The following is a 16,494-nucleotide window of genomic DNA, read 5'->3' as shown; positions in this document are numbered from 1 at the left end:
CGGGTAATGTACCACGAAGCAAATTCTGTCCACACTGGCAGAATGTTACGTGATACCACGTACTTATACGTTTGTGCCTACTACGGCGCCATGTATCACAAAGCGGAAAAAGTGGTTCAACTAAACATTCACATTTCTTTACGTACTACAAGAACATGTAATAAAAAATGAGAGTTTCTATTTAAAAAAAACCAAGTTGATATCCGTTTGACTTATGGCAGCGACATCTAGCAGGCCAACCATAGCCCCATCTGGTTTCCTCCATCAAGCTAGACGAGTTTCGTTCTTTCTAGTTTTTTCGTTGGACGCTCATTTCGTAAGATATTTGGCCAGGTCACGATCAATGGACCACCCTGTATATACCGAACACGGGCATTCATAACAAGTTCCAGGCACTGTGAGCTGTCCTGAAACAGATCTTTCTGGATAACAGTGCTATAATTAATAACTACAAATGGAAGTGTGTACAAGATTCTTTTTCGAGTCAACATGGAGTGTGGACGTGAGTCGTGCTTCGGTAGCTCAGTTGGTAGAGCACTTGCCCGCGAAAGGCAAAGGTCCCGAGTTCGAGTCTCGGTTGGCACACAGTTTTAATCTGCCAGGAAGTTTCATATCAGCGCACACTCCGCTGCAGAGTGAAAATGTCATTCAAGATGGACGAGGGTTTTATATTTTTGTGTACCGTGGAGAGATATTGATACTTTCTTGAACATTACAGTTTCGTGCTCAGCCCAATTTAAATGTTCTACTCTTATTACTCTTAGTCATGTGAAAGAGAAGAAGAGACACCAATAAAAACAGAAGTTACATTATAAATTACACGAAAGCGCTCTTGGTGTTACACTTGTTTTAAGCCCCCGTACACTTAAGGTGGAAAAATTTGTGAGGATAAATTTGTAAATAAATGCAGAACGCTTCTGGTGAAAATATTCTCTTCAACTGCAGAAGCTTCAGTTGGGAAGAAACAATAATAATAATAGCATAACATCTGCTACGCAAGAAGCCTACGCAAATAAACATACTACATCATTTTGTTTAGGAAGCACTTAAAAGTAATCATTCGTAAGTTACAAATAAAATATTTTATTTCATATGAAAGAGAAACTATTGCCGTCAGAGAGTTCAATCGATATGTTCTTGAAGTTTTGACTTCCAGCGGCGCGGGGTAGACGCGCGGTCAAGGGCGCCGTGTCTCACGGTCCGCGCGACTGCCCCCGTCGGAGGTTCGAGTCCTCCCTCGGGCATTGGTGTGTGTTGTCCTTAACGGAAGTTAGTTTAAGTTAAAGTAGTGTGTAAGCTTAGGGACCGATGACCTCAGCAGCTTGGTCCCGTAAGACCTTACCGCAAATTTCCTAATTTTTTTACTTCCTGATTTACCGAATAGACAGCGGTGAGACAGGCTTGGGCTTGTGAAGCTACTTAAATCAGTTAATAAAAGCAAGTTTCTGGTCCAGACTGCATACCAATTAGGTTCCTTTCGGAGAATGCTGATGCGTTAGCTCCATACTTAACTATCATATAGAACCGTTCGCTCGATGAAAGATCCGTACCCAAAGACTGGAAAGTTGCACAGGTCACAATAGTATTCAAGAAAGTTAGTTGGAGTAATCCACTAAATTACAGGCTTACATCGTTAACGTCGATATGCAGTAGGATTTTAAAACATATATTGTGTTCGAACATTATGAATTACCTCCAAGAAAACGGTCTATTGACACTCAGTCAACATGGGTTTAGAAAACATCGTTCCCGTGGAACACAACTAGCTCTTTATTCACATGAAGTGTTGAGTGCTATTGACAAGGGATTTCAGACAGATTTCGTATTTCTGGATCTCCGGAAGGCTTTTGACGCAATACCACACAAGCGACTCGTAGAGAAATTGCGTGCTTATGGAATATAGTCACAGTTATGTGACTGGATTTGTTACGTCCTGTCAGAGAGGTCACAGTTCGTAGCAATTGATGGAAAGTCATCGAGTACAACAGAAGTGATTTCTGGCGTTCCCCAAGGTAGTGTTATAGGCCCTTTGCTGTTCTTTATCTATATAAACGATTTTGGAGACAATCTGAGCAGCCGTCTTCGGTTGATGACGCTGTCGTTTATAGACTAATAAAGTCATCAGAAGATCAAAACAAACTGCAAGACGATTTAGAAATGATATCTGAATGGTGCGAAAAGTTGCAGTTGACCCTAAATTACGAAAAGTGTGAGGTCATCCACATGAGTGCTAAAAGGAACTCGTTAAACTTCGGTTATACGATAAATCGGTCTAATCTAAAAGCCGTAAATTCAACTAAATACCTAGGTATTAGAACCACGAACACCTTACATTGGAATGAACACACAGAAAATGTTTTGGGGAAGGCTAACCAAAGGCTGCGTTTTATTGGCAGGACAGTTAGAAAATGTAACAGATCTACTAAGGAGACTGCCTACACTACGCTTGTCCGTCCTCTTTTAGAATACTGCTGCGCGGTGCGGGATCCTTTCCAGATAGGACTGACGGAGTACATCGAAAAAGTTCAAGTAAAGGAAGCACGTTTTGTAATATCGCAAAATATGGGAGAGAGTGTCACAGAAATGATACAGGATTAGGGCTGGCAATTATAAAAAGACAGGCGTTCTTCGTTGCGACGGAATCTTCTCACGAAATTCCAATCACCAACTTTCTCCGTCGAATGCGAAAATATTTTGTTGACACCGACCTACATAGGGAGAAATTATCACAGAGATAAAATAAGGGAAGTCAGAGCTCGTACCGAAAGATATAGGTGTTCATTCTTTCCGCGAGCTATACCAGATTGGAATAATAGAGAATTGTGAAGGTGGTTCGATGAACCCTCGGTCAGGCACTCGAATGTGATTTGTAGATTATCCATGTAGATGTAGATGTAGATATAGGTGTACGCGCCATGACTTTGCAGGCTAGCAAACAAGCTTTTTATTTTCCACAAGGTGCGAACAGGATGCCCCGATTATAGTATCTAGTACTGAACTTTGTAGTCATTTACAACACAAAGCAAAAATTCTGCTGCTCAGTTCAAATAACTTTCAGTTTTGATCGCTCATCTAACCGACAGTTCAAATGGTTCAAATGGCTCTGAGCACTATGGGACTCAACTGCTGAGGTCATTAGTCCCATAGAATTTAGAAGTAGTTAAACCTAACTAACCTAAGGACATCACAAACATCCATGCCCGAGGCAGGATTCGAACCTGCGACAGTAGCGGTCTTGCGGTTCCAGACTGCAGCGCCTTTAACCGCACGGCCACTTCGGCCGGCTAACCGACAGTATGTAGGGAAATAAGTAATATGATGACTGACATGAACAGAGGCCATAATTTTGAACTAAACGTTTCTGGAGACGTCGTATTCCGAGAAGTTGCCTATACCGGTGGTTTAGCCTCAGAAGCAAGCAAGAAACATTGGTGGGAACACAATGGTACCTTGCAACGCGCGCCGCGTCCTCCCGTTATTGGCTGCGGTACGGTGCGCGAGATATCCCAGGACGCCCGGTGTAATCCCGCGAATGGACCAGGCAGGCGCCGTCAGCCAGTACAGATTCGGTAATCCGAGGCGCGGAGCGGCCGCCATGACGTATCGACCGGTGGTGGCAGGCAGCGGCGGCGAACAGGTAACCAGTAGCGGCCGCAGATCAGCTGCCGCCGCCGCGCTGTCCCTGCAGGCTACGTTAATTGTTTCCGCACGACGGACCGCCGCCACAGCAGTCCCGCCACCGAATCGGACGAGCGATCCAATCACGCGCGAAATACCCTCCCCAGATTTGTGAATCTGTGGCTGATGGCTCTGGACGACAATAATCTCTTACCAGCACACAATCAAAGAACAACCACGTTAATCATTCCAGCAGTGCAAATATGAATCCCGAAATATTATGTAAGCTGTTACTAAGATTATTAATGTTCTATTTATTACATTTTTACAGAATTTTTATTCTAAAGCTTCAGTCCTCTTCGGTTCTTCGCAGATTCTGCTCTAATTTACCATCTAGTAAGGTCATCCGATGACCAGTATCAGTTGCAAAGCGATTTAGAAAAGATTGCTGTATGGTGTGGCAGGTGGCAGTTGACGCTAAATAACTAAAGGTGTGACGTGATCCACATGAGTTCCAAAAGAAATCCGTTGGAATTCGATTACTCGATAAATAGTACAATTCTCAAGGCTGTCAATTCAACTAAGTACCTGGGTGTAAAAATTACGATCAACATCAGTTGGAAAGACCACATAGATAATATTGTGGGGAAGGCGAGCCAAAGGTTGCGTTTCATTGGCAGGACACTTAGAAGATGCAACAAGTCCACTAAAGAGACAGCTTACACTACACTTGTTCGTCATCTGTTAGAATATTGCTGCGCGGTGTGGGGTCCTTACCCGGTGGGATTGACGGAGGACATCGAAAGGGTGAAAAAAAAGGGCAGCTCGTTTTGTATTATCACGTAATAGGGGAGAGAGTGTGGCAGATATGATATGCGAGTTGGGATGGAAGTCATTAAAGCAAAGACGTTTTTCGTCGCGGCGAGATCTATTTACGAAATTTAAGTCACCAACTTTCTCTTCCGAATAGGTAGGAATAATCATCAAAATAAAATAAGAGAAATCAGAGCTCGAACAGAAAGGTTTAGGTGTTCGTTTTTCCCGCGCGCTGTTCGGGAGTGGAATTGTAGAGAGATAGTATGATTGTGGTTCGATGAACCCTCTGCCAAGCACTTAAATGTGAATTGCAGAGTAGTCATGTAGATGTAGATGTAGATGTGAAGAAGTAACATATTGTTAAGTAAGTAAGTAAGTAAGTAAGAGCTAAGTGGTAAGGATCAGTTACAGTAGGATAAAAAAATAAGAAGAGTAGCTCACAATTCGTTCGTACTTTAAGAACAGACAGCAGGAGGTCATTCAACTGAGCAATGAGAAAGGCTATTTCGTGGAATCAGACTGTGGCGCAGTTAAGTGCAGCTACCCAGAGGTTAGTGCTGGGACAATCACCGAGTCTCGAAAAAAAGAAAGAAAAAGGAAGGAAAGAAAGCACTCTGACGTAAAAAATCGCAACACCAAGATGAAGTGGTGCGTCATAAACTAAAATTGTTTGACGTATTTCTAGATCCAAAAGAAAGTGGAGCTAATAGCGCCACTAAGAGGATATTCAAATGGCTCTAAGCCCTATGGGACTTAACATCTGAGGTCATCAGTCCCCTAGACTTAGAACTACTTAAGCCTAACTGACCTAAGGAGGTCACAGACACTCATGTCCTAGGCAGGATTCGAACTTGCGACCATAGCAGCAGCGAGGTTCCGGACTGAAGTGCCTGGAACCGCTCGGCCACAGCGGCCGGCTAAGTGGATGTCACTCATGTCTGCATTACATACACGCTGCAACGGTCGTGAGCGCTAGATACCTTTTGAGATCGGACTTGGTGACTTGATTTTCGACAAGAATGCCATTAGGCCAACAAAGACGCCGTTATCGACACCTCACTGAGTGTGGACGAGGCCACGTAATGGTATTAAAAGACGCTGGATGTTTCTTCTGCAACAATGCAGAAAGACTTGACAGAAATGTAACCCAGTGTACATGATTTCTGGGAGCGGTGGTCACGGGAATGTAAGGTCTTCCACATACGGTCGCAAGAAGACCCAGATTCGGACGGCCACATGGTACTACTGAGAGGGAAGACCATAGTGTTTCTCTAGCTTATCGGGTACAGCTGCAGCACCAATTTGTGCAGCAGCTGGCACCTAGCCAGACACCTTGTAGCGTCCATTCCACTGAATCCTAAACACCTGTGTTTACGACTTCAGTGGTGTGAAACGAGAGCTCTGGTTTCTAATGAAAGCTGGTTCTGACTCGGTGCCAGTAACGACCGTGTGTCGGTTAGAAGGAGGTCAGTTTGTAACACCATAGGTCTCATGCTCTACTGATTTATTTTGCCTTTTGTTTTATTTAATGTTACATTGTTGAGCTTCTGTAAATGTGTTTGATTGAATCGACAACACTAAATTGTATATTCCTTTCTTTGTATGTAAAAGGCGTTGTGGTTCCCCTAAATTACTTTGTATGTAAAAGGCGTTGTGGTTCCTCTATGGAACAGAACTTTGTAGTGCGCGCAAAATGTGGTTGGCATGGATAAAAAGCTGGAATTAAGCGTCAGTCGGGTACGAGCTACCAAACTATGAACTGCTCATGTAAAAGTTGTGTATTGTGCTGGTTCCGAGAGAGGCTTTTCCTTACGCTTTCCAATGCTTCGGATGGATGGATAAAGAGCTGGAACTATTCTGATATTAGTATCTATCATCGCCACCGAGAAATGACAGAGTCCAGCAATTCTACCTGCAAATCCAGCGACCAACATGCACTCGCCACCACACTGCACAATCACTGTATTAGAACAGAGGGAATTGTAGTAATGTACAGTGAAAGATCAACTTCTTGTATGTGTTAGTGTGCTCAAATATAAGGTAATTTATAACTGAATTTATGTACCTACCTTGATTTTTTCCTTATCAAAACACCTCTCAGGTTCGTCTCCGTTTGAACTAAAGTGATTACCGAGTGTCCTTTATTGAAAGCATATTAAAACTAATATGGCAATAGAGTGTGCAAAATTTAATATTGTTTGTTGAAAGGATCTTACAAATATCTAAATTTTTTGCTTAAATGCAGTAAAACTTGAGAACTGATACTGTCGAAAGTTAAATGTTCATGCTTGTTAAGAAGTTGTTTCTTTAGTGTATTGAAAGTATGTTTAGATCGCTCTGCTACCGTGGTCTGTTACAACCAAGTATTGTCAAAAATTAAAGTATTATAATTTTCAATAAAATGGTGTACTGCACTTGTTAGGAAATTCATGGATGAATAGAAGGAGTTGGCCACTAAAAATTCTCTTAAATTATGTTTAAATATTGCCTTGTCTGAAACTAAACTCTTGATGGTGGCTGGTAACTTATTGAAAATATGCATAGATGAATACTGGACTCCTTTCTGGGCAAGAGTAAATGATTTTAAATCTTTATTGCTATTGTTATTATTCCTAGTATTAATACTGTGTACTAAGCAGTTAGTTGGAAAAAGAGAAGTATTATTTACAACAAACTTTATTAAGGAATAAATATACTGAGAAGTTGTGGTTAGTATGGCCAATTCTTTGAATAGGTTTCGACATGATGTTCTTGGATTTACAATACACATTACTCTTACTATACGCTACTGTACTCTAAAACTTTTTTCTTCGTTTGTGGACTTACCTCAAAATATGATACCATATGACATATTAGAGTGAAAATAATCAAAATATGCCAGATTTTTTTATATTTATGTCTCCTATGTCCGACGACATTCGCATTGCAAACACAGACTTGCTTAGGTGCTTCAGAATTTCGTTAGTATGTCGCATCCAACTGAACTTATTTTCAAGTTCTAATCACAAATTTTACACTCTCATCTTCTCCTATTTCCATGTCATTATATTTTATTGTCACCTCCCATATTGTCAAATGGAGCTATAAATGTATATGTGAAAACAAACTATAGCAGGTATAGGCTTCAGCTGTCGATATGTCCTGAAAAATTTGTAGTACGTTCGTGTCTTCAATATAATATTTGTCATGGCTACAATAAACGCACATATGTAGGAAATGTCAGGACGAAAGTAACTTCCTGCGATGTATCACTGCCAAGTAACACAGGTCGATGGAAATCATAGCATAAATACTGCTACCGTATAGTACGCATTGTAAATAAAAGACATATCCAATATGACGAACAGATATGACACTTTTACTCAAAGTCAAGAATTACGACATTCAAAGCCAGGGATTACACGGAAGTCGCCAGGATTTACGAAGGTCCCCTGGACATTGCTAAAGGCAGGACATGGTTCTAAGCAGGAAATGTTATCGCTACACGCAACAGTGGATCGCTTACAACGTCCTTCCATGCTGAATACATAGTTGGTAAGAAGCATTTTCGGTAGCGAATCCCATTCCTTCACCATCCCAGTTGACGAATGATGGATAATCGTCAGTAGCGCATATGGATGTGCAGCAATATGTCTCCCCCCCAAAGCATACCTCACATGCTCGATAGGGTTTAAGTTGGAACGGGGAGGCCAGTCCATTCGCTGGATACTCTCTCCTTCCCAGGGCTCCTCCACCTGCGCTATTGGGTGTGATTGAGCACTGTATACCATAACAATGAAGTTGAGGCCGAATGCGCGCAAATCGGGAAAGAGTAAAGTGTCAAAATGACGTTGACTGGTGAGCATAGCCTGCTCAGATATCTGGAGGTCAGTATGCCCATGCTATATTATATACTCCCTCACTTAAATACATCGATAATCAAAACAATAATGTTCGACAACGTTCTTGGGTGCATAATGTGTTTCCACTTCATACCATAAAAGGGTAAATACAGAGTCAATACTGGTAGTGAATCTGTCCTCAACCGACAAGAGCACTTGATCCCACTCCCCTTCCGTTCCAGTTTCTATGCTCTTGACAGCATCGCAAACGTTGGCACCGATGTCAACGGAACACAGTGTCTTGTCTCCCGGCAAAAGACTCCCACCATGCAGCCGGCGTGCCACTGTGAAGCGTGAGATTGCATGCCTTACAGTCCTGTTAAATGTGGTAGTAACTTGCGACCGAACCCTCACAATTTTTGACCAAATGCCGCGATCTGAAAGTCTGTCTTTTCAGCGTACTAAATTTGGACAATTACTTAAGACCGTTCCCCTTATCGTAAGCATAATAGCTGACAGTCCTCTTTCCAGCACTTGAGAATATGTTTCTTCGTTAAATAACTTTGCTTTGTACTACGTGTTTAGCACGAGACCCGCTAAGAGCGTTTCCGCGCCTCGCTGTCTGCTCGACTCCCGACGTACACCTACAAAAAACGTGCGGCACTGCGCCGACAGCCTCCACCCCGACCTCCGACTGATACCACTTCCATGTTCTCTAGCTCGCATCTAAGGGAAAAAAAAATCACTGATCCCTTTTCTTACTCACTGGATCATCACGTCTACTGACTTTGCAAGCTATTACACCCATGAATTATTAAATTATTGACTTTCGTTTGACCCGTGTATTACCTACTATTTCGGATAAGACGGTTTACTGTTTATGCAAGCAATGAATGGATATAGGGGTTTCGATACTCTAACAAACACTCCCTCTTACAATTCACTTTTCACAAGCATCACTGCTTACCTTGCACTGTATCCATCCATCAAAGAACAAACTATTTCTCAGCTGGACTTTCTGCGATGACACTCAACTTAGTTACCCACCTGAAATAAACCTTATTTGCTATTGTTTGTGGTCTCCAACCTCTAAATGAGCAAATTACTTTAACTGCTTTATTGAAATATTATCTGGTTTGTAGCAAATAATTTTGAATTTTTTCTTACTGGTATTTTTGTCTATGCATCTGGAAATAAATATGGCAACGAATTCAGTCAGCCATCTTTAAAAGCATTACGAAACTTTTCTGAAATAGCTCTTTTTCTTAATACTGAAATTTGGAAAAAAACAGAATTTAAATTTACTTGAATTTAATTAAAATCGTGAGTTACTTGGAAAACTACGCTTCCATCAATCGCGAACAATGCATTTAAACAGAGTCAACTATTTACATTACATTATTACAGCACTGATATTTGAAAAGATGACAATTCTTCCCTTAACTTCTGTTTTTAGCCTTAGATTTGTGCTTTGTTATTACATTATAGAGGGCCGGCCGGAGTGGCCGAGTGGTTCTAGGCGCTTCAGTCTGGAACTGCGCGACCTCTACGGGCATGGATGTGTGTGATGTCCTTAGGTTAGTTAGGTTAAAGTAGTTCTAAGTTCTAGGGGACTGATGACCACAGCAGTTAAGTCCCATAGTGCTCAGAGCGATTTGAACCATTTTTACATTATAGATCTTCGCCACTAGGAACTGTTCATGGAGTAGATAAATAACTCATTGGTTGGTTGAAATTCACTATATTAAATGTTCAGCAACAAAAAAAAATGACGATCAGCTGTTCCATTACAAATGACTTTACACAAAATTAAATACGATGTCCTGCCTGCTGTAGTGTAGTACTATCCATTGTCAGATGTTCGGTGTGGTTAAATCCAGTGCAGCACCGGTTCTTCACGTCTCCGTGAATGTATATGGCGTGCCTCGAAAATACGCCACACATTGCATAATTGCTGTTACAGCAGCCATTACAACAGTAATCAAAAACAGCCGTTCAGTTCGGAAATTCTTGCATTCACGACCTCATACTTTAAGAGGCGCCTTTCCTCAATGCACGTAAATGACACCACACACATTAGAGTGAATTACAGGACTTACTGCACAATATTGCAGTTCCCTCCGCACGTCCACAAGTCTTCTTACTTCCGGGCTCCAGCTCGCTCTACCTTTCCGCGAGGGTTGCACACGCCACCAATGGACGCCACGCTTCTCGTCCAATGAGAACTCGCCCTTAGCTTCTCTACAGTTTTTATTCTACTTCCGTTAATTTTTTAAAGCTTGGAATAGCTCATCAGTCATTACATTCAATAATTATTTAAATTACTCTTTTATTTTACAAAATATTATCTCTTTATCGTTTAAGGTTCAAACTTCTAATACTCGTCTAGAAAGTAGTGAATCTGATTCCCTGCTACCGGACTTTTTTACTAAGTAAAACTCGCAAAACCTTTATAAATTTATACACGCATCGCAAGTACATAGTTGTTTCGGTATAAACTTCATCTACTGTTTGACTTGCATCACTACTGGACTGTTGCATCATGTGGCATGGTTGACCACCATCTCTCTTTCGGGGAACACTGCCTATGTTTCGGAACGTTCCACGATGTGCATAAAACAATGCTGTGAGCAACACTACACTCGTGGTATGTATTCGCCACACTTTGTCCTTCTTCCAGGACTCCTGTGATTCTTTCCTTTGTCAAGTAACCCAGAAGTTGTCTCCGGGCCACGATGCAGTGTAGAACGACCACACTGCACCGTAACTGCTGGCGGATTACGAACGCTGTCTTTTTCAGTTCCTTCAACCACCTCACGTGGTGGGGCCAGCTTTCTGTACACAACTATGAGACCTCTGGCAAAGTGCTTATGATCCTTCGTTAATTTCCACTAAATAGTTAATACGTTATATTGCTTTTGTACCTCATCCTTAAGTATTGCAAAGCATTTGCATATCAGCTATGAGAAGTTGAACGTCACATTGACTCGTCTATGTACGAGAATTAAAACACTCTCCGACTAGGCACAGTAAAATACAAAAGTGTACTAAAAATCTGAATATCAGGGATTAGGAGTGGAAATCTTACGCACACCCAGCACTGGTAACATGAAGGCAGTTAACATGTAGTAGTAAGAACTATGATAAATACAAAAGACTTACATATCCAAACAGCAAGCCTCAAGCAACTGCATTCTACTTACCCAATTTACAAAACAGCAGCATTGGGTGTGAAGACGACATGAGTGACCAAAATATGTGTGAACAGTGAACGTCAATTAAGACGAGCAGTACCTCTGTCGGAGGACAGAGGATGGCCTATCAAATATCTGAGCATCAATCTGCTCAAGAAGTGCCAGCTGTGTATCAGTGTTAGAAGCGGTGAAATTAGATTACATGTCTCGAATCATACGCATGAGTACCCATTTCTCATCGCACAGTGATCACAACACGAGGAGTTCAAACATGAGACGCAGAGTATCTGTAGCGCCCATTGAAGATGACGATGATTACAATAATAACTCCTAGAGAATAAGAGGTACCGTCGCGACATGAGGGTGAATTGTGAGAATTACGGTATGAAAACTGATGACTTTCAATAGACAGGGTGAGTACACTTTCGAAACGCTGCAGAAATAACAGCATTGGTCCGCCACGCACTGTATGGTGGATTGCGGAGTATGTATGTAGATGTAGGTGAATGACGTCAAATAGCAACGGAATGTTATCGGAGAAGGTAGAAGACGTAGGACACAAGAAAATATAGTGTCAAAATTGTTCAGTATGTGTCAGGATACGTAAATGGAAACACCTGTCATGCGCACGACACAGTGAAGTTGGTATAAACACGCCGGGTGCACGACTTTTCCTCCTTTCACGTCTGCTACTTTCGCCGTGACTGTCTCAACGCACGATCAAGATCTGCTTGTAAAGCTGTATTACAAGGATGATGACCCTGCACACGTCGCTCTGCAGAAGTTCAGGACGCTAAGGGTTGGAAAAAAGCCGATGTTCCGATGAGTGTCATGGGTCTGGAGAAAATAATTCGGAAATACGAAAAGACGGGTTCTTTTCGTGTGCCACCTTGTACGGTAAGGAAACGAATTGATTGAACGTCAGTGGAAGCAGTGGCCACAACATTGTAGGAGGAGACGAGTGGTGGTGTGCAAACGACCAGTGCAAGGACAATTGCGCGAACAGTGGACTATGTGTGAGCACGGTGCGTAAAATTCTACGAAACATTCTTCTTTGCTATCCATTCAAAATTACCCATGTGCACGAGTTGCTTCCTGTTCACCTGCCAGCGAGGGAGACCTTTGCTTTAGATTTTCTTGCTCGCATGGAAATCGACAAAGATTGGTCGCTGAGGATTTTGTTAACAGACAAAGCCCACTACCTTCTGACAGGATATGTCGACACACAGAATTGTCGAATATGGGCAAAGGAAAATCCACACGTCAATCAACCAGTACCACTTCATCCTGAAAAGGTCACTGTGTGGTGCGGGTTTACGGCATCATTTATCACACGGCCATATTATTTCGAAAAGGCATGTGCTTCACGTCCTGTTACCTGTAGCGTCACTGGTAAGCGCTATGATTTTCTTTTGCGCAACAACGTTATTCCAGCTCTCCGACAGCATGGATGTGTAAATGGGATTATTTTTATCCAAGATGGCGCAGTTCTTCACATTGCAAATCCAGATAAGCAGCTGCTGAAGCGCAATTCCGGAAATTCTATAAGTGTCAGCCACCATTTCGCTACAGTATGGCTGTCCCGATCACCTGATATTAATCCGTGGGACTTCTGGCTCGGGGGGGGGGGGGGGGGGGTGGCTATCAGGAAGATGTTGTGTTCATTGTTCCGTTTGCAAATATAGCTGCATTGAAGGCACGCGTTGCGCAACACATTCTGAACGTGACCCCGGAAGCACTTAGATCAGTTGTGGAACATGCTGTTTCTCGATTTCACCTTGTTGCAGGAAACGGTGGACAGCACGTTGAACATGTTTTGTGCCAGTCACACGGAAATTAATGATCTGATTTGATTTTGATTGATGCTTTTTATGCGATTTTTAGCCGCAGTTCAAATAAGAACCGACATGATTCATGCTTTCTTGCGGGTTTTGGCCACAGGATAATTAAAAATCGATATTTCCCATTTGATGTGATATGACCTTGCCGTGGTGGATGGGCTTATCTAACAAACTATCACACCTGTACGCCCATGCACACTGAATTGTAAAGTTTGTTTAGCGTCAAACTTTCACCTTAGGGATTGCTGTATGATTCATTTGTAGTCGACCAGTATTAAATTATGATTCTAACAGCGCTATCTATTGCCAAATTTGTAATTATTTATTTTTCTTATTCCATACGTTCTCCCCGTTCTCTGATAATATTCCGTTGCAATTTGTCGTCATTCTGACCAGTGGTGTTATTTCTACAGTGGTTTGAAATTTTAACTTTAATTACAATCACCCTGTATGTAACTGAAGACAGAGGATGGCAATCTATATAGCGTAACATCTTCAACTTTTGTTTTCCTGTCGTCCTCAGTATCGTATAATATTACGGTATGTTAAAATTTATTACTTTCAGACCTTCTTACAACGAATAATACGCTATCTTTCTGCCGTATTAGTTACACCATTACTCAGTGTCGTGCAAATTGTACATACTTTTCTTTATACTATTCAGTTTACATGTAGAACGCTGTATAAGCAGGTCATTAAAAGTACCGCTATTTGCTTTTCAATGATATACACGGTCCCTTCACATTAATGTGACTACCGCCTGTGTTTGACGTCAGCGTACAATAACCACTCCCAGGTGGCAGGTGGCAGCATTAAGCATGCAGGGTGTGTATGGTGTGTCGGAGGGGACACGAAAGGGAATGCAGTTGTCGTAATGTGGATACGGAGCGACTTGTGTTACGTCCAAATAAGCGTGATCATTCACTTCCTTGCTGAGAGTAGGAACATTTCCGAAACGGAAAAGTTTGTACACCATTTACGTACCACCGTGGTTAAAAGTACACCCTGCAAGGCCTAATGACCGTGTGCAAAATTTGCACCAAGGCAACTGGTCCAACATGTGGTGCGCCACAGGGGTGCAGGTGTTAACGATGACAGTGGTGATGTGTACTTGGGAACAAACGTACAATTGTTGAGCAACCGCTCGCCCAGATGAACCAGGGGCCTACTAACGGTGTCTGCTCAACGACCGTTCAGCAAACATTGCCATGTATGGGCCTCAATAGGAGGCAGTTGGTTTATGCACCCATGCAGACTGGCGAGGGTCAATGTCAGAGGAGGGAGTGTAATGCTCTGTGGAATATTTTAGTGGCATCCACTTATAGATCTCGTCATTCTGGAAGGCACAGTGTATCAGTAAATTTATTTTCTATCCTAGGTGACTACGTACAACCCTAACTGCAGTTTGTTCCTGTCAGTAGAACGGTATCTGCCAGCAAGACAATGCATATGTAACACAGGATGAGTCTGAAATACTTCAACGGTCGCCAGACTTCAGATTTATAGGCACTAGAGATTCTATGGTAGCACCTCGATCGGGCTGTTATAGCTATCGATCCTCAACTATGAAACTTAGTGGAACTTGCCATGATACTGGAGTTGGCTCTGCGTCCTTGTGGGTACCATCCAGAAATTAATGAAACCTCTTCCTGCCTGTCTCGCAGCAGTCTGCATTGCTAAACATGGTCACGTTAATGTTACTGGAGAGTGTAGTAACAATTTAAAGTTCCATTCATAGAGTTTGTTGCTTTTAATCTTCGTGTTGTGTTCTTGTTCCTTTGTTACATCAGCACTTCGTTTGATAACTGTCATTTTAGACTCAGAAGAGCAGCAGATGGTGTAGTAGGGCTTAGATACATAAATTAACCTAATAAAGAAACAGGGCCTCCAAACAGTATGTAAAACGGTGCAAAACTTCCAAACAAATTTAAGCCAACCAACACACCGGAGAGACCAGTTCTAGGAATCAGGAATATACAGTATGTTGTTGTTGTTGTGGTCTTCAGTCCTGAGACTGGTTTGATGCAGCTCTCCATGCTACTCTGTCATGTGCAAGCTCCTTCATCTCCCTGTACCTACTGCAACCTACATCCTTCTGAATCTGCTTAGTGTATCCATCTCTTGGTCTCCCTCTACGATTTTTACCCTCCACGCTGCCCTCCAATGCTAAATTTGTGATCCCTTGATGCCTCAGGACATCTCCTACCAACCGATACCTTCTTCTAGTCAAGTTGAGCCACAAACATCTCTTTTTTCCCCAATCCTATTCAATACCTCCTCATTAGTTACGTGATCTACCCACCTAATCTTCAACATTCTTCTGTAGCAACACATTTTGAAAGCTTCTATTCTCTTTAGCAGTATACATAGCGCTTAATACCCTACAACTACCATCCTCTGAAAGTGGAACAAGATACGAAAATAGTCGCAAGAAATAACCACAACAAACGGCTTTATAGAAATGCGGAAAAACAACTACACCGGGAAGCCACTGCTGAAAACAAACACGTGATAAACAGACACACAACAGTACATACTGTCTACCAAAACCTTGTAAGGGAAATGATATGATAAAATGAAAACATTCCACATTAAAGTAAATATATTCTCTCTTTGCTCTCTGTCTCTCTCTCTCTCTCTCTCTTTCTCTCTCTCTCTCACACACACATACACACATCAAGAAAAAAATTTGCATACATCAGTTCCGCAAGTTCCGGAACCTTTACAGAAAACTGGAATAGAAATCATCATAAATATCATTTCAGCCGTTTCTATTGCTCATGAAAATGGATGTTATACAACCATACAGCGAGACCTTCCGAGTTGGTGGTCCAGATTGGTGTACACACCTGTGCGTCTAATATCCAGTAGCACGTCCTCTTGCATCTATGCATGCTTGTATTCATCGTGGCATACTATCCATAAGTTCATCAAGGCACAGTTGGTCCAGATTGTCCCACTTCTCAGCGGCGATTCGGTGTAGATTCCTCAGGGTGGTTTGTGGGTCTTGTCGTCCATAAATAGCCCTTATCAATCTATCCCAGGCATGTTCGAAAGGGTTCATGTCTGGAGAACATGCTGGCCACTCTAATCGATCGATGTCGTCATCCTGAAGGAAGTCATGTTCACGATGGGGGCACGAATTGCCGTCCATGAAGACGGATGCCTCGCCAATATGCTACCGATATGGCTGCACTATCAGTC

The 16,494-nt window shown here is 42.2% G+C and overlaps 1 non-coding gene across 1 annotated transcript; it reads left to right on the top strand.

The window, feature by feature from the left end:
* Positions 1 to 509: 509 nt before the first annotated feature.
* On the top strand, positions 510 to 585 carry Trnas-cga (transfer RNA serine (anticodon CGA)). The gene has a single exon. It is a non-coding gene; the product is annotated as a tRNA-Ser (tRNA).
* Positions 586 to 16,494: the final 15,909 nt, after the last annotated feature.

This window comes from Schistocerca nitens, chromosome 6, assembly GCF_023898315.1.
Source record: "Schistocerca nitens isolate TAMUIC-IGC-003100 chromosome 6, iqSchNite1.1, whole genome shotgun sequence".
Lineage (NCBI taxonomy): Eukaryota > Metazoa > Arthropoda > Insecta > Orthoptera > Acrididae > Schistocerca > Schistocerca nitens.
This window is presented reverse-complemented; position numbering and strand designations above follow the sequence as displayed.